This window comes from Solanum verrucosum, unplaced genomic scaffold, assembly GCF_900185275.1.
Source record: "Solanum verrucosum unplaced genomic scaffold, falcon-dt-bn FXZP01000554.1, whole genome shotgun sequence".
In the NCBI taxonomy this organism is placed as follows: domain Eukaryota; kingdom Viridiplantae; phylum Streptophyta; class Magnoliopsida; order Solanales; family Solanaceae; genus Solanum; species Solanum verrucosum.
In genome coordinates this window covers 21,623-41,614 of record NW_026020229.1, presented here as the reverse complement: position 1 = coordinate 41,614, position 19,992 = coordinate 21,623, and the positions used below count along the sequence as shown (strand labels likewise).

Genomic DNA, 19,992 nt, shown 5'->3' with positions numbered 1-19,992 from the left:
GTAGATTGCAAGTAAGATGTCAAAATTTACAGTTATGAAAAAAAGAGATTTCATGAACATTGAAATGAAATAGAGATCATTATTTGTAAAAACTTGTATATATAAGAAGGCAGTGGATGAGATTAATGCACGAAATATAACTAAACTGTCCATTCTTTGCTATTTGAAATCAAATGCAAGACTAGATGATACACAATACCAACGAAAAATAAAAACATGCTTGACTCATCAGCAGGTGTACACAGAATACATATATACACACCATTTGAATCAAGAGAAATATCAAAATCTTTGTCAAGATTAAGTTACACTACAATACTATAGCCAGATAAACAGCACGTATCTGCAATCTTATAAGTAAAAAATTACACTACTACTGATCCGCCAACAATGGCTTCTCCAATATTGAATAGTTTTGTTAAGTCTTAAGCCTAGCCTATATTAATTTTTCTTTTTTCTATTTAGAGTTTAGTCATGAATATAAAAAAAAATAGCAGACACTGCTTTGGTCATGTTAAAGTAGTAATTATTCATTGGTAATCAATAAAACCTTTTAGTAACCAAAAAAATGTAGAAGTGTATTAGTTCATTATTAATTTCACTAAACTAGTTGCAAGATATTTTATTACATTCTTATGTAGTTAATTGTAAAGTTAGTTGTACCTGTTTTTAATTAATCAATTTTTAAACAGGTCAAATATTAAAATTAGTGCACATGAAACAACATTATGTTCCAATACCATTTAATCGGTGGTGTCTTAAATACCAGTGTTAAATTCATGTTTGTCAACTATTTCATTTAACCTCTGAATATCGTTAAATTTTTAGAGATTAACAGTCAAGTGTCTATATGTTATATAGTCAAATATTTTGGTATTATGAATATTTTCATTTGTTTTTAACGTTTTTATTATAAATATCCAAATAACTGCCACTTACACAGTAAAAAACTATTTTGCTCTTTTCAAAATCTGTTGAACTTGTCTTAAACTACTCATTCCTCTGTCAAAATTATCAACTCACTTCATCTTCCTAACAATTTTCTTAAGAATGACATATTAAATCCAGATTCTGAATACTTCTCCATGGAAAATTAAAAAAAAACAGTTTCCACGCTGAACAGATGCAGTACACAGATTCAGAGAAGGCGTAAAGAAGACACAGTTATCAAAGATATGATGTCTCATTAGCACCTATATCTTAGATAAACACTTTCAATATATTTTTCTTTTGCAATTTAATAACTAACAAGATAATTATGCTAATTTTGTAGTATATGATCTACTATATCTATAAATGAGGTAAGAAGATAATTTATATCATAATTATGGCATATAAAATTAAGATACAGTTGAAACAGTAATTGTAGTAGATCTATGATAAAAGAGTGTAAAGGCATTCAAGATAAGTGTAGTTGTTAAGAAAAACTTGATCAAATCAAGTTGCTTGAAGAAGTTTCAAAATAATAGAGCTTCTTAATTCCACGTCACATAAATTTTTAAAGTGTAAAAAAGAGAGTATAAATATAGTGTTAGGTTGACGATATTAGAGTAGTGAGACTAATTTTAGATGTTTGTTTTATTATTAAAATTATAGGTAAAATCAATAACTCCTTTGATCTCTATAACAATATCTGTTGATGTTCTAAATACTGATTTAAAATGGCTTGAAACACTTTTTTAGACAACGTTGAACCATCAAAGTACAGAAACACTTCTTTTCAAGGTGAAGAAAGAGTTCCAACTTTCGTTGACATAACAAATGGTGAGCGACAATATCCTTGATTTTTATATATTCGCATTTGTGTTTTTTTAACTTAAATTGTCATACTTCTATAATTTTTTTATTATATTATTGAATTGTTATACAACTTATGATACATATGCAATATTATGCAGATATGATAACACAATCTCTTCTCCCTAATTTAAACTCAAATTCTGTATCACGAGGTTAGTATTTCAATTGGTAATCTTTATTTAAGATCATTTTTTTGACGTACTTTGTTCTTTTATATTACCTACAAATTTTAAACAATATCATCACAGATATACATTGTGATAACATATTGTCTGATTTAAATGATAATACTTTGCGTGAAGGTACTATAAGTTTTAGTACTATTAATATTTCAAGCGAAAGATCATAAGTTAAATAAATTATTTTTTTAAGAAAATTTTGTATTTCATAATAAATATTGCAATTTCTTTGTAGATGTGCAGAATCATAATCTTCTGCCTGATTTAAATTATACTCCAATATTGGAAGGTAATTATTTCAAATTCTCATTTTTTATTAGTTATAAATAAAATGCAATGTTAAGAATAACGATAATTAATTAATGTGTTCTATTACTAGAAATCGAGGCAACAATTAACAATACTTTCATACAAGGTATGTTCCTGGTGATTATTTGTTTATCTAAAAAATGACATTACACTAAAAAAAATAAAATTCTGAGTAGACAATTTTTAATTTAACAAAAAAATTATTACACTTACATCATTTGTTCGCTCACTAATTATACACATAACAGAACAATTTCAAGACAACACAAGTTGAAGATGAAGATTATCCAGGTATGACAATCATACTTTGTTCACTTCTATTATTATTAGAGACGAATCTACCTTGACAAATATAGATGTAAGTATTAAAAATTCTAATCTATTAATTGATTAACTGACTATTTTCTATAGACGTGACAGTTGAATGTGGCGAAATTTGCATGGAAGGTAATTGTGAGAAAATCTTTATTCATATAAAATAGTTTGATAGTGAATCAAATTTTTAATCTTTAACTAGATATATATAGTAATGCAATTACAGATTATTGGGATATATGAGATCCTACATATGAGTGTGAAAAGTGTGGGGCTCTCTTTTTTTATGAAGAAAGAATAAACAAGCATTACAAATCAAATCCAATTTTCACAATGTGCTGTCAGAAAGGATAAGTAAAATTTCCAGAACATAAGAAGCCTCCTCAAGTTTTGGAACAACTGTTGTTTGGTTCAGGTTAGAAGAAAAAATAGATTTGATGACAACATATTCATATGTATACTTCTATTAAAACTCATCTGCAATGATTTTATTATAGGTCCTAAGAGTAGTCATTTTCGAGAAAAAATAAGGAGTTATAACTCTATGTTCTCATTCACATCAATGGGTGGAAAGGTTGACGTATCTATCAATCAAACACGAGGGCCAAGAACTTTCAGATTATTTGGACAAAATTACCATAAGATCGGAAGCTTACTACCACCTGAAGGATCTACTCCAAAGTTTGCACAATTATATATTTACGATAAGAAAATGAAGTTGCAAATAGAATTAGCGCTGTCAGGTTATAGTATTCTATCTTTATTGTATTATACTAGGTAAATAAAAATTTAATTAAATGACTTTATAAAAAAAAATTCAGTTGTGGACAAGATGTTAATAAACTACATGCTGAGATTGTTGCTAATCTCAAACAAATGCTTGATGACAATAATGTCTTGGCAAAGACTTTTAGAATGGTCAGAGATAGATTTCAAGAAAATAACAACTCCAATGTGAAGCTTAAACTAATAGGGAAAAGAGGTACTGATGGCAGAAGATACAACTTACCAACAATACCAGAAGTAGCTGCTTTGGTGGTTGGTGACTTTGACATTTCTGGATGTGATCGCGATATCGTCATAGAAACACAATCTGGACAGTTACAAAGGATAAATGAATTAAATGCTGCATATTTAGCTCTACAATATCCTTTACTTTTTCCTTATGGTGAAGATGGATACAGAGAGGACATTCTTTTAAGTACATGTGATGAGTCATTGGGAAAAAGGCAATACCTTAGTATGTGAGAATTCTTTACTTACAAAATTCAAGAAAGAAAAGGCGAAGCTCCTACCATTGTGTCTTCTAAATGATTATTTCAACAATTTTTAGTTGATGGCTATACAATGATAGAATCTTCTCGGCTGATGTTTATCAGGACTCATCAAAAGCAATTAAGAGTTGATTTATATAACGTCCTAACAGATGCTATTTTACTTGGAGACACTGATCCTTCTTCACAAGGTAGAAGAGTAATTCTACCAGCAAGCTTTACCGGAGGTGCACGATATATGCTTCAGAATTATCAAGATGCTATGGTAATATGCAAATGGGCTGGATATCCCAATCTTTTTATCACATTTACTTGCAATCCTAAGTGGCCAGAGATTACTAGATTTGTAGAAAGCAGAAGCTTGAATCCTGAAGATCGTCCTGACATTTTAAGTAGGGTGTTCAAAATCAAATTGGACCACTTAATTAAGGATCTGAAAGACAATCAAGTTTTTGGACAAGTAAAAGCAGGTATATAATATTTACAATTAATTTTAATATATTTGATGTATATAATATATTTTATATATGAATCTAACAAACTATTTTTTCTAATAGCCTGACTTGATTTTTAATGCAGTCATATATACTATTGAGTTCCAGAAACGAGGATTGCCGCATGCTCATATTTTGCTATTTCTTCATGAACATAATAAGTTTCCTTGTGTATCAGATATTGATAGAATAATTTCGACAGAAATACCAAATGAAGTTGATGATCCTCATTATTACAATGATGTGAAAGATATGATGATGCATGGCCCATGTGGTTCTACTAGGAAATCTTTTCCTTTCATGCAGAATGGTAAATGTACAAAGCAATTTCCTAAAATTTATTGAAGCAACAACAGTAGATGAAGAATGGTATCCTGTTTATAGAAGAAGGGATAATGGTAGAACAATTCTGAAAAATGGTATTCATTTGGATAACAGATATGTGGTTCCACACAATTGGAGATTATTGTTAAAATATGGAGCACATATAAATGTGGAATGGTGCAATCAATCAAGATCAATTAAATATTTATTTAAATATGTTAATAAAGGACATGATCATGCAACCACTACTTTTTCACAAAGTAATCATGCAGAAGGTTCATCAACTATTGATGAAATCAACATGTATTATGATTGTCGCTACATATCACCATGTGAAACTGCTTGGAGAATATTTAAATTTCCAATTCATCATAGAGAATCGTCAGTTGAAAGACTATCATTCCATCTTCCAAATGAACAAAGTATCTTTTTCTCAGATGATGATCCAATTGAAATTGTTGCTAATAGACCAACAGTTAGGGAATCAATGTTTTTAAGTTGGTTTGAGGCTAACAAAAATTATCCAGAAGCAAGAGATTTGACTTATCCAGAGTTCCCTCTCAAATTTTGGTGGAATAAAAAATCAAAAAAATGGAAAAGGAGAAAAGATTCTGCATTTTCTATTGGGAGGATCTTCTGTGTTACACCAGGAAGTGGAGAGATATATTATCTCAGGTTGTTATTGAATGTAATCAAAGGACCAACTTTCTATGAAGAACATAGAAGAATCAACAATTATGACCATCCTACTTTTAGAGATGCATGTTATGCACTTGGTTTGTTGGATGACGACAAAGAGTATATCGAAGCTATAAAGGAGGCAAGTACTTGGGGAATGACATCTTATCTTCGACAATTATTTGTCATGTTATTTTTATCAAATACAATGTCACGACCAGAATTTATTTGGGAAGCATCTTGGCTGTTATTGTCAGAAGATATTCTTAGTGAAGAAAGAACATTATTGGATAATCTAGGTATAAAATGTAATTTCTATAATTATAATATTATTTTTTAAGTAAAGCTGTTAAATTTACATAATTTTTATTGATATCAAGAATAACCAATAAATAAATGGTAATATTTGATAACAACTTTATGTTCTTCTTTCTTGAATTTGGAAGTTACTTTCTTTTTCACTGTTAACAGAGTATTGTGAATTTAAGAGGTTTTAAAAGCTTAAAATAGTTTCATCCTAGATTCAAATTATTAGAAAGATCAATCAGTTAGTCATGATTTTTGAAGAAATCGTGAGAAATTATCAGCAACAAGACACAAGTAACGCACAATAACTATTGCTCCATCAACCTGCTTTCACTTTCAACTTCTTACACACAACATAAATCCACACATAATTCAATTTCTATCTCTAAACGTAATTAAAAGTTTGAACTAGATGAAGATGAATAATTTGCTAATATATTATCTATTTATATATGTCATGTGGTCAAGCTTTAATAAATATTGTAGTTTTGAGTTGTGACTGGTTTTGATTCTGCCCAAATTAAAGATTATTTTTCAATGTTGTCATATGATATGACATATTCTGATTGATTAATTTCTTGATTGAGTTATATATATAAAGTTACTACAATGTATTTTAAACAGTAAACATTTTTATGTCTTTCAGAATTAGATCTAACAGAAGATGAATTGAAAAATCGCTGCTTGCAAAAGCTGGACAAGATTTTAAAAGGCTATGGAAAAGGTTTTAATGATTATCCAAGCCGAGACCATACTACAGTGAGGAAGAAGTTGATGGTACCAATAGACTCATCAATGAAGAATTGCGTTATAATAGACATACTTTGACACATGAACATCAACAGTTATTAATGCAATTAACATTTGAACAGAAGTCTGTATATGATAAAATCATGGACGCAGTGAATCAAGACAAAGGGTTTTTTTTATTTTTTATATGGTCATGGAGGAACAGGGAAAACATTTATCTGGAAAAAAATATCGGCAGCCATACGGTCTAAAGGTGATATAGTGATAAATGTAGCATCAAGTGGTATTGCCTCTCTTTTATTACCAGGAGGTCAAACTGCTCATTCGAGGTTTGCAATTCCTTTAAATCCAGCGTACGGTCTAAAGGTGATATAGTGATAAATGTAGCATCAAGTGGTATTGCCTCTCTTTTATTACCAGGAGGTCGAACTGCTCATTCGGGGTTTGCAATTCCTTTAAATCCAGCGGAAGATTCAACATGCAATATAAAACAAGGTAGTCCTTTAGCAAAGTTGATTGTTAAAGCAAAGTTGATCATTTGGGATGAGGCACCTATGATGCATAAATATTGTTTTGAGGCTCTTGATCAAACTCTTAGAGATATTCTAAGATTTAAAGATCCATCAAATTTAGAACGACCATTTGGAGGAAAAACTGTTGTTCTTGGAGGGGACTTCAGACAAATCTTGCCAGTAGTTACAAAAGGTACTAGGCAAGAGATTGTCAATGCAACTATAAATTCTTCTTATTTGTGGACTCACTGTCAGATTTTAAAGCTAACAAAGAATATGAGATTGCAAGTAGGCAGATCTGGTGAAGATTTGGATGAGCTAAAACAGTTTTCTGATTGGATTTTGGCAATAGGTGATGGAAAGACGGAACATTTCACTGATGGCATTGAAGAAGTAAAAATACCTGATGATCTTCTCATACATAATTGTGATGATCCAATATCCGGAATTGTAGAAAGTACATATTCCAATTACTTGACACATTCTACAGATATGAAATACCTTCAAGAAAGAGCAATTCTTGCACCTACTCTTCAGATGGAAAAATCAGTGAATGATTACATGGTTTCTCTAAATTACAGTCTGGATAAGTCATATCTAAGTTCGGATAAAATTTGTATGTCTGATCATGCATTTACATCTTTGGAACATGTGCATACACCTGAATTTCTTAATAGTATTAAGTGTTCAGGTATTCCAAATCACTCTATCACTTTGAAGGTAGGTGTTCCTGTGATGTTGTTAAGAAATATAGATCAATCGTCGGGATTGTGTAATGGTACAAGATTAATCATCACAAGACTTGGAATTCGGGTGATTGAAGCAAAAGTATTATCAGGAAAGAAGGCTGGAGACAAAGTTTTTATCCCCAGAATGTCACTAACTCCATCTGATGCAAGAATTCCTTTTAAGTTCCAAAGAAGACAGTTTCCAATAATTGTATCTTTTGCCATGACCATCAATAAAAGTCAAGGTCAATCATTATGTAATGTGGGATTATATTTGAAGAAGCCTGTATTTACTCATGGACAACTATATGTTGCGCTTTCACGAGTAACAACTAGAAAAGGATTGAAGATCTTATGTTAATGATGAGGATGATGAGATAACAAATGAAGCTACAAATGTAGTGTATAAAGAAGTGTTCTCAAATTTAGATGATAAAAGTTTTTAAGGGTTTGGTATACATGAGCAACAACATGATGTATTTACGCATCCCCAAGATAAATTTAAAGTTGCTTGAGGTAACCTTTCTTCTGCATTTAATCTACATTAAAGTAATATGTTGCAGTATAAATTATTTACAGTATTAGTATATTGATCTTACTTGCTATAATTGTTGTAGGTATTTAATTGGATGAATAAGTATTGAAGTACTATAATGAAGGAATTATGTTGCCTAATTGTGTGGCAGAATGGTTTATTGAGGTATGAATCGATTCTTTTACCATTTAAGTTATATGTCATATAGTTATGAAGTTATATTATTCTTATATGTTGTGCTTTAAACGTCTTCTTCAAGATTAGTGCTTTACCATACATGAGAAAATTTCTAATGCTATACGAAAGCATTTGTTAATCAAATCTAACAACATATGTGATCAATTGCTAAGCTACTTACATACAGATGGCATGATTTCAAATAAGGATATCAGATGAAAATTTGTACCAGCAAATATTTGATGGACAATGTGAAAAGAAATCAACAACAGGAGTTTTGAAAATGTGTGGAACAACTACTAGAAGATCAAAATGAATTGTTTAGCTCTTTTTCATATTTGATAGAAACAAGATATATTATTTCAGACAGAAGACATCTTGGATGTGCTAATTGTTTATACTCAACATTTTATATTAAATTTGTTTTCTATGTAAGCTGTAATACTTTTTAAGGAGAACTACACTTCTATTATAAAAATTGACTAAACCTAACACTTTTTTTAAAAAGTTTAAAATTATAAACATGTATGGCAAAAACGGAACTGATTGAGTTTTCAACATAAAGCAAGAACATTAGAGGTTATACTAAGGTTGATCATATAAGAAACTTATATTAGATCAAGCCTGATACCAAAGCTAGAAACATATGTAATCAAGTTGGACTCCTACGAAGCATTATGAGATGTAGTATAAGTGAGCTATAGATGTAAAGATAAAGTCGGGGAATTGGTTGAATTTTTGACCTGTTTACTTTTCTTTCGTCGCAACTTTAAGAATTTTGATCACTTGAGTTATAATGAATTGCATCCTTTTAATAGAAATGAGTTTAATTAACTAAGAATTAGTATAATATAATACTGAATCCTACCCTACAAGATAAAGATGGAGGCAGACTTTGATAAGAGGTTTGGATGATATGCATAGTGTTAGTTCGAAAAAATTTAAGAGATTAATGAACTTAGATTGAGGAGACATGATAAATAAATATAAATCATAATTCGTTTAACTTTTCAGTGCCAAACAAAGGACCAACAATGTTAAACAACTACAGGACAAGAATTTGATGTTCATAACAATTTACCTGGATTACACTTTCAAGCCAGCACCATTATATATTATATTGGTAGATGCAATCTAACATGTAATTCCTTCGGTACGGTACATGTAATTCTACGTGATAAATTATTTTTTCATATCACATTATCTTCAAAATCAGGTCAACTAACAATATTGCTTTCATAAATTTTGTTTATTATTAAAGTACAATACAATAATCGTAAAGTTGAGCTATATCTTATTCGCTTATATGACCGATGAACTATAAATATACATATAAAATCCTAGCATCGCGCGGGTACTATACTAGTAACCATTAAAAGAAACAAACATAAAACTTATAGTCATCATAGAACCTAAAATAAATACTAACATGGTATGACATCTGAAATGGTTAATCACTAACAACAAACTAAAATAAGGTAAGAATCATAAAAAGGTAAAAATAAAAAATAAGAAGAAGAGCTGCCACAAATATGCATCCACAATAAAATAATACGTAAAATCATTAGTCAATTTTTATGGCTTTTCAAAATCAATTGAGAACAAATAAAATATAAAACATTCAAAGCAACAAAAGAAAAAAAGAAACAATGATAATAATGATCAATAGAAACATCAACAAATATAATAAAACAAAATTATAGCTAAACATCGTCTATAAAAATAAAATAATATTATATAGTAAACAAAGTGAGTATGATAAATATTTCAACAATAACAAGCACGAAAATATAGATACTTATAAAAATAACTTCCTTAATTAAGTATTTAGCCAACAAAAAATGGAATTATAACAAAATCTTAACCAACAAAACATATAATGGAGTTCACTGAAATATGGCATTTTCCGGCCAGATCTAAAAATAATACTAGCAACAATAAACCATTCAACACCAAATAACAAGAAATCAAAGATAATTACGATCTAAAAATGCAAGCCAAAGAAAGAAAAAATCATTAAGCTTTGAACTATTTAACAGTAATATATTAAAAAGAAAAATGGGAAAGAGAGTACAGTAACAATACACTGTTCATGGTGTTTTGGTGGTTTAGAGCTTGCTGCTCGCCAGAATTTGCCGAAAACGTGGACCCGATTAGATCTGGTCGCCCTCATAGCGCTCACTGATTGTTCGCTGTCGGAGCTTGGTATTACAACGATATGGGTTTGGTTGTAACTAAGGAGACGAAGGGATTTTGGGTTATTTTTCGCCGGTGAGGTTTTGGCGAAGAGAAGAGGAACAACTGGGTTTGATGGGTTTGTTTGGAGTGTGGTTTCGCCGGAGCTATTTCACCAAGCTTGAGCTCGTTTCATGGAAGAAAGGAGTTGGGTTCTTCTGGTAGTTGGAGCTTGCTGCTCGTGGAGAAGAACGATGGTGGTTTGGGTTGTTTGGAGGTCATTTGTGAGGAAGAGGATGGGGGTTTTGGTTTGTGAGTTCGGGGGTTGTTTGTGGCTGGTTTTCACCGAAAAGAAGAGGTGAACAGAGGTGGTTAGTTGCTGTTTTCTACTGCAGTTGCAGCTGCGTTGAGGTGGTTTTCGGTAGAAGAATGGAGGTGGAGGAACGATGGTTGTTTGTTGTTTGTTGTTGGTTCACTGGTTGTGTGGGTGGGGGAATGTTTGGCCAGAAACAATGGAGAAAAGGGGAGAGATGAGATGGGTTTCTCCAAAAAAGGGAAAATGAGTTTTTGGTTGCTGGAACTTCGCTGGATTCTGGGGTGGTTTGGTGGCAATGGGTCTTTGGGGTGGTAATGTTTCGCCGGATTCTAGCATGTTCATCAAAAAAAAATATAGACCCTTTCTATTAAAAGTCTGAAAATTATTCTCCCTAAAAAATTCCACCACCCCTAACTTAATCACTAAGAAATAGTTTATATAGAAAAATCGAAAATCATCTATAGTGCAATACCACTATCTTAAACCCTGGGCCAAAATCACTAGCTAAATAAAATATATGTATATGAAATTTTATCTATATTTGAATGAATTTCTAGACTGTGCAAAATATCAAAATAAATGTTAACAAATATAAAGAATATTAAAAAATGTAATAAACGTAACTAATGACATGTAAAGAATGCAATTTAACAGAAATAGTGATTTAATCACAATGAACAAATATTTGAACATAATCAACTGATTGTGACAAATAATGTAATTAAAATTAACTGATAAATAATCCTAAATTTTGACAAATAAGAATAGTTATCGATAAACTTATTTAAAATTATAAAAAAATGTATTTTGACTATTGAATAAATAGAACTTAAAAGTTACGAATTTTAAAATGTTAGACCAAAATTGGATGTCAACAACAAGCATTTTCAGAATCCTATCTGCAAGGAAATGCAGAAGAAGAAACAGATTATGAGAAGATAAAAATTGGCTCCAGGTAGTGGTGGAAAATGGGTGGGTTGGGTCAAATTTGGGTGGGTTGAAAATGGGTCAACATAAAATGAGTAATAATTCAACTCGCCCATATTTGATATGGGTAAAATATTAGTGTACCCATATTTTCATGAGTATATAGTACCCTACTTAAGAATTCAACATGGAGAAAATGTTTGTCTTTTTTTGGATGAAAAATGTTGAAAATACTTCATTTATTTTTATTTTATCATAAAAGTAAAAAAAAAATCCTATAACTTTTTAATATAAAATACAATTATGTAATGACAAGGGAAAAATATTTTTAATTTCAAAGTAAATGAATATTTGCATTTTAGGACTAAAACATGCTTAATGCACTTTAAGCAATGTCAAGACTAATACATGATTTGCTTATTTTACACTATTATTTATTATCCAATATAAAATTAAACAAATAAAAAAAATATAATTATAAGTAACAAAAGATATGTACATTTAAAATATATATTTTTGGAGGGACAAAGACTTCACCTTTTCAATTATAGTGAAAAATGATTAGTTCTAAAGAAGAACATAAAAAGCAAAAGAAATTACAATATTTTTAGTGATATCATGGATTTTTAGTGAATAAAAGTTAGAAGCTTAACCCATTTGACTAATCCATACTTTACCCATTTTTTACCCATGTAAAAAATCACTCACTCAACCCATTAAAATATGGACGGGTTATCAAAATATGAGCTCATTTTGCCGGCACTAGCTCCAGGGTAGTTTTGATAAGACATAAGACCAAAACATAATTTATGAATCAACATCTTCAGTTTTCTTACGCTTGCCTACAGGCAAGTGTTGTGAAAGGCGATCGCCTCGTCACCAATGGCGAGAGGCAAGGCGACCCTTCATCGCCTATTTGCTTTGTGGAAAGGTGCCACTATGGCGACAATGGCCAGAAAGGCTTCACCTTTTGTATTTTCTTAACAAAAAGGCAACCAATTTAGGGTTATAAAAGTTAAAAGGTAATTTTAGGGTTCTCTTTGCAAATTTGTACAGTTGCACTCTTAGACTGCGACTACGAGTCCAACCACTCAACTCAACTAGACTTCTGTGGCAACCAGACAGACTTTTCCGGTGACTCCAAAGTCTAACCAATACATATTTCTTATTTTCTTCTTCTAATTTCTTCTTCATATTTCTTTTTCCTTCTTCTTCTTCTTCTTTACACTTTAGAGTACTTCCACCTCTGTTTTTTTCCTCTCTGTTTTTACTTTTGTTTTTTTTTTCTCATCCAAGTTCTAAACTTTTAGTATGTACCATATATTTTCAGTTTTTGAGTTGAAATATTTGCTAATATGTTATTGCTATTGAGATTTTGATTATTTATATATGCAATTAAATATATTAATTTTTTGGTATTAATTGGCGTTGCACTTCAAAAATGTGAGCGCCTTGTGGGAAGGCAGACCCTTGTTGCCTTTCACCGTCTAAAACACTGCCTGCAGAGATATCACTATCCTCAGAGTTGCTAATATATTTACTGCTTTGGTACCCAAAAGGGACACATGCCTACCAGTAATTGTCACGACCCAGGGGTAACCCCTAGATACGACACGACGTACAAGACTTCGAAAAGTCTCAGACAAGCCTCATAGCATTCTTGAACATAAGAACATAGGAAAACAATGCAGAATTTAAAACTTTTCTTTTACAATCGAAGTCATTTTTCATAAAAAGCAAGCGGAAGACTTTCTATACTTTGTCTCAAACCATCTCCAATACTTTGAATAAACTTTGGGACTAAGCCCATACAAAAACTCTAAACATAAATAACAGACATAAAAGAACTAGTAGGTTTGTCCTTGAACTATGAGGACTCACCATATCTTCAACTCCATGCTCCTTAGAAACCTATCTTCCAAGTATAGGACATCACATCTCCAAACAATCGAAGTCATTTTTCATAAAAAGCAAGCGGAAGACTTTCTATACTTTGTCTCAAACCATCTATAATACTTTGAATAAACTTTGGGACTAAGCCCATACAAAAGCTCTAAACATAAATAAAAGACATAAAGGAACTAGTAGGTTTGTCCTCGAACTATGAGGACTCACTATATCTTCAACTCCATGCTCCTTAGAAACCCATCTTCTAAGTATAGGACATCATATCTACAAACATCTACATAAAGTACTAAGTATGATAGCCATGCAAAAACCATGCTTAAAAAGGACATTTTCTTTGGAAATCATGCTTTATGCCATTTTTGAGAAAACTTCATGAACTTAAGTATAAGAGGCATAATATACACACATAACCAACATACAAGTCATTTCATCACATTAGGACATCATCACATATAAGCTATTTCATCACATTGGAACATAATCACATATAATTCATTTCATCACATTAAGCTTTCACCATAATAACCACAAGCTATACCTTGTGCAATGTATGAATAGAGTCCCATACCACCATCCACACTAGGCACCACATTAAGGCCACCAAAATTGAACTCACCATTCATCTTTCCCATCTTTACACAATACTCATACATAAGAGACATAAACATTTCATAAGTCAAATCAACACATTAGGGCCATCATCTAGGGCAACCCTAAGTCATATTTGTGCAATGTATGAGTAACATCCTATACTACTACTCACACCAAGTACTCCTTTGGAGCCACCATAGAGAAGGCACCCATAAGTCATGACAAGGAAATAACTCATAATACAATCCAAGTATAGCATGCATCATCTCATTTAAGCATATAAGTCAACATTCTTCATTAAGAACATCTTCACTCATTAGACATTAAACCTACATTCTCATTAACATCATCATAAGAGCACATTCATTTCATTTAACATTATAAAGGAACACACCATGACTACGCTCAAAGCCTACTTGTGCCATGCATGGATGTCATCCCATGCTACCACCCACACTAAGTAGTGCATTCTGGAGAAGTCATAGTTCATTACCATTCTTTGTGGGGGTAAGCCTTAACAGACATAGACCATGTGAGAAATTCATGGAATCCCGGTGTCACCCTCACCGAATAAGGGATTCCTACTTGCCTAAGGTAGGACCATTACTTTTAGCTTAGGTGGATCCACTAGCTAGACCTATGTGGGCACATAGTTTATGGGATAAGGAGATTGCTACTAGACACCCCGCCTCAACTCACGTGAGGGCTTCTATCTCAATAGATTGCTACTAGAAACCCTGCCTCAACTCATGTGAGAGCTTCCATCTCAAATCACTATCCAGTCGGTGCTTAGCATTATTCCCCACAGAATATTTAACATTCATTACTTTAGTTCATTATGGGATAAAATATTGTTACTAGATACCCCACCTCAACTCACGGTTGAGTATCCATCTCAAACCCAACATTCGTTCATTGGATAACTCATAAATTCAAATATGAAAATAACCTTTCAACTAAGAATCCCATATTGTGAGAAAGTCCTTTCACAACATGTCATTATCATTGATTAGAGTACAATTGAGAATATCCTTTCAATAGATACTTCATCATTAACATAATCATAGAAACTTCATTCATTGGTCATTCATGAGTGAGTGTATGTGAGAATAACCTTTCGCATATAACCTCATCATTCATAGGTGTTAATTGAGAAATAACATTCAATCATAACACAATTACATTTTAAACATGATCATAACACTTTTATTGAGGTCACACATATATACTTCACATCATAATCATACATAGATCCTTCATGAACTTGCCTTCCTAGGCTATGAATCAACATCAACCCATAAATCCAAGATACTACAATAGATAAGGAAATTGACATGGTTCAATCACTAATTCAATATAAACATTAACAATTCAACATACTTCCATGATCAATTAATTCCCAATCGCAATTCACAACTTAAGAATTTGGGGGAAAACATGGGTTCATAGGAGAAATCATCTTAATTCATCATTAATCCAACATTCTATTCATAATTCATCATGTAAAAGCTTTTGAAATCATTTTCGAATTGAACCCATGCATAGATTGAAAACTAGAGTTTTTGGGGAACTTTGGAGACTTGAAATCATCTTTGAAATTGGCTCCTTGAAAGAAACTAAGTTAAGGATGAAGACTACCATACCTTAAAGGAGTTTTCCCATGAATTTGAGAAGAAATATCTTGATTCCTCAAGCCCTAGCTTCCATTTCTTCTTCTTTTTCTTTGGAAATTCTAGAGAGAGAAATAATTTGGGGAAGAAGAACTTTGGGGTTTTCTTTTCTTTTGATTCTAGCGACAATGAATTAGTTTTTGGAATTTTGAGTCTAAAAATCTTATATACTTTACTAGGGAAAGAATAAAACAATAGGATATCAATTTAGGGAAAATAATTCAAGACCCCTAAGGTTTTAACTCAAAAACTGTAGAACTGCACGCTGAAGCTCGTCAAGAGCACTTGGTGACTCACCAACTGTGCCCTCAGCTTGCCTAATTTTATAGTGAGTCGACTTGGGGGATAAGTCGACTTAGGTGATGGGGGAGTTGACTTCAGCGACTTGCCGACTGGAATGGCGAACCCAACTTTGCTCGCCTAAATTACAGAATGCAGGACATCAGGAAATCATGCCAAAAGGCGAGGAGGCTCCACTTGGTGGATCGCCAAGTCGACTCAGTAGATCGCCTAGTCGACTTGGCAGATCGCCTAGTCGACTCGACGGATCGCCTGATCGACTAAGAGTGAATATTTTACCTTTTTAAATCGTGGGTGTTACATTAATCTGGCGACCTGCCCTGAGTTTTGGGCCCCAATGCCTTTCGGGATTAGAAAGGAAACGAGCAACCTTCTTGTCCTTTCCCTTTCTAGAAGATTCAACAGCCCGAGCAAAATTAGCTTGAAATGAAATAGTGAACAAGTACCGCGAGGGAAAGATGAAAATGACTTTGAAAAGAGAGTTAAAGAGTTCTTGAAATTGTCTGGAGGGAAGTGGATGGGGGCCGACGATGCGACCTAGTCTGATGTGGAACGGTGATGAGCCAGTCCCCCGATCGACTCGGGGCGTGGACCAGCGTGGATTTGGGAGGGGGCGGCCAAAGCTCGGGCCCTTGATACTCCCGTGGAACGTCGTCTCCTTAATTATGGTAGGCAGCGCATGCCTCTGGCATTTTTCGACATCTGCGCACTCCAGACACTAGCATGTGGGCTCCCCATTTGACTTGTCTTGAAACATGGACCAAGGAGTATGACATGTGTGCGACTCAACGATGTGTAAACCCATAAGGCATAAGGAAGCTGATTTGTTGGATCCCCCTAGGGGTGCACCGCCGACCGACCTTGATCTTCTGAGAAGGGTTCGAGTGAGACCATACCTGTCGGGACCCAAAATATGGTGAACTATAAATGAGCGGGGTGAAGCCAAAGGAAACTCTGGTGGAGGCCCACAACGATACTGATGTGAAAATCATTTGTCTGACTTGGGTATAAGGGTAAAAGACTAATCAAAGTGTCTAGTAGCTGGTTCCCTTCAAAGTTTCCTTAGGATAGATGGAGCTCGCGTGTGAGTTCTATCGGGTAAAGACAATGATTAGAGGCCTCGGGGGCGCAACACGCTCGACCTATTCTCAAACTTTAAATAGGTAGGACAACATGACTGCTTTGTTGAGCCGCGCCACATAATCAAGAGCTCTAAGTGGGCCATTTTTGGTAAGCAGAACTGGCGATGTGGGATGGATCGGAAGCCGGGACGGTGCCAAACTGTGCGCTAACCTAGATCTCACAACAGGTGTTGGTCGATTAAGACAGCAGAACGGTGGTCATGGAAGTCGAAATCTGCTAAGGAGTGTGTAACAACTCACCTGCTGAATCAACTAGCCCCGAAAATGGATGGCGCTTAAGCGCGCAACCTACACCCGACCGTTGGGGCAAGTTCCAGGCCCCGATGAGTAGGAGGGCGCGCGGTCATTGCAAAACCTTTAGTGTGAGCCTAGGCGGAGCGGCTGTCGGTGCAGATCTTGGTGGTAGTAATAAATATTCAAATGAGAACTTTGAAGGCCGAAGAGGAGAACAGTTCCAAGTGAACAACACTTGCACATGGGTTAGTCGATCCTTAGGGTCGGGGGAACCCTGATAGATTGTGCGTTTTGCACGTACTCAGAAAATGAATCAGGTTAAAATTCTTGAATCGGGACGTGGCGGTTGACGACAACATTAGGAAGTCCGAAGACATTAGCGGGAGCCTCGGGAAGAGTTATCTTTTCTATTTAATAGCCTGCCCACCCTGGAATCGGCTCAGCTGGAGGTAGGGTCCAACGGTTGGAAGAGCACCGCACGTCGCGTGGTGTTCGGTGTGCTCCCGGTGGCTCTTGAAAATTTGGATGACCAAATGCTTTCCACACCCGATCATACTCATAACCGCATCAGGTCTCCAAGGTGAACAACCTCTAGTCGATGGAATAATGTAGGCAAGGGAAGTCGGCGAAATAGATCCGTAACTTTGGGAAAATGATTGGCTTTGAGGGCTGGGCACGGGGTCCCAGTCCGGAACTCGTCGGTTGTCGGTGGACTGCTCGAGCTGCTCCTGCGGCGAGAGCGGGTCGCCGCGTGACGGACGGGGGATGGACTGGGAACTATTCCTTCAGGGGACTTCCCCGTGCATCGAACAGCCATCTCAGAACTAATGTGGACAAGGGGAATTCGACTGTTTAATTAAAACAAAGCATTGCAATGGTCCCAATGGATGTTTACGCAATGTGATTTCTACCTAGTGCTCTCAATGTCAAAGTGAAGAAATTCAACCAAGCGCAGCTAAATGGCGGGAGTAACTATGACTCTCTTAAGGTAGCCAAATGCTTCGTAATCTAATTAGTGACGTGCATGAATGGATTAACGAGATTCCCACTGTCTACTATCCAGTGAAACCACAGCCAAGGGAACGGGATTGGCAGAATCAGTGGGGAAAGAAGACCCTATTGAGCTTGACTCTAGTCCAACTTTGTGAAATGACTTGAGAGAGGTGTAGTATAAGTGGTAGCCGAAAGGTGAAAGTGAAATACCACTACTTTTAATGTTATTTTACTTATTTCGTGAATCGAAAGTGGGGCACTGCTCCTCTTTTTGGACCCAAGGCTCACTTCGTTGACTAATCGAGGCGGAAACATTGTCAGGTGGGGAGTTTGGCTGGGGCGAAACATTTTAACAATGCAGGTGTCCTAAGATGAGCTCAACGAGAACAAAAATCTAGTATGGAACAAAAGGGTAAAAGCTCGTTTGATTCTAATTTCTAATTTCCAGTACAAATACGAACTGTGAAAGTGTGGCCTAACGATCCTTTAGACTTTTGGAATTTGAAGCTAGAGGTGTTAGAAAAGTTACCACAGGGATAACTGTCTTGTGGCAGCCAAGCGTTCATAGGGACATTGCTTTTTGATCCTTCGATGTCGGCTCTTCCTATTATTGTGAAGCAGAATTCACCAAGTGTTGGATTGTTCACCCACCAATAGGAACGACAGCTAGGTTTAGACCGTTATGAGATAGGTTAGTTTTAACCTACTGAGAAATAGGGTCGCAATAGTAATTCAACCTAGTACGAGAGGAATCATTGATTCACACAATTGGTCATCGCGCTTGGTTGAAAAGCCAGTGGAGCAAAGCTACCGTGTGTTGGATTATGACTGAACGCCTCTAAGTCAGAATCTGGGCTAAAAGCGATGCATGTCCCCACCGTTCACTTGCCGACCCACAGTAGGGGCCCCTAAAGGAACATGTCGTTGGTTAAGTCACCGTGACGGAAGTGTCGCAATGACCACCTTGAAGTACAATTTCCATCGAGCGGCGGGTAGAATCCTTTGTAGACGACTTAAATACGCGACATGGTATTGTAAGTGGTAGAGTGGCCTTGCTGCCATGATCCACTGAGATTCAGCCCTTTGTAGCTCCAATTCGTCCCCTCACCTTCCCCCTCCCCCAACCTCAAATCCAATCATTTCTAAGTTTTCAAATGAAAGGTTTATGTATTGCTTGCATACTTTGGAAGGAAAAATACCACTAAGTGTTGAAATATAAGTATCGAGAATAACATGGTGCATGAAATTTACTAGTCTGCCGTTAAGTGTTGAACTATACGTTCTATGCCGAACAAACACTTATTCAATAACGATACCTCATTGCGAGGTTTTTTGTGACGTTGGGTTCATTTATC

At 34.5% G+C, this 19,992-nt stretch overlaps 1 pseudogene; it reads left to right on the top strand.

The window, feature by feature from the left end:
- Window positions 1-16,598: 16,598 nt before the first annotated feature.
- Window positions 16,599-19,737, top strand: LOC125831924 (28S ribosomal RNA; annotated as a pseudogene).
- Window positions 19,738-19,992: the final 255 nt, after the last annotated feature.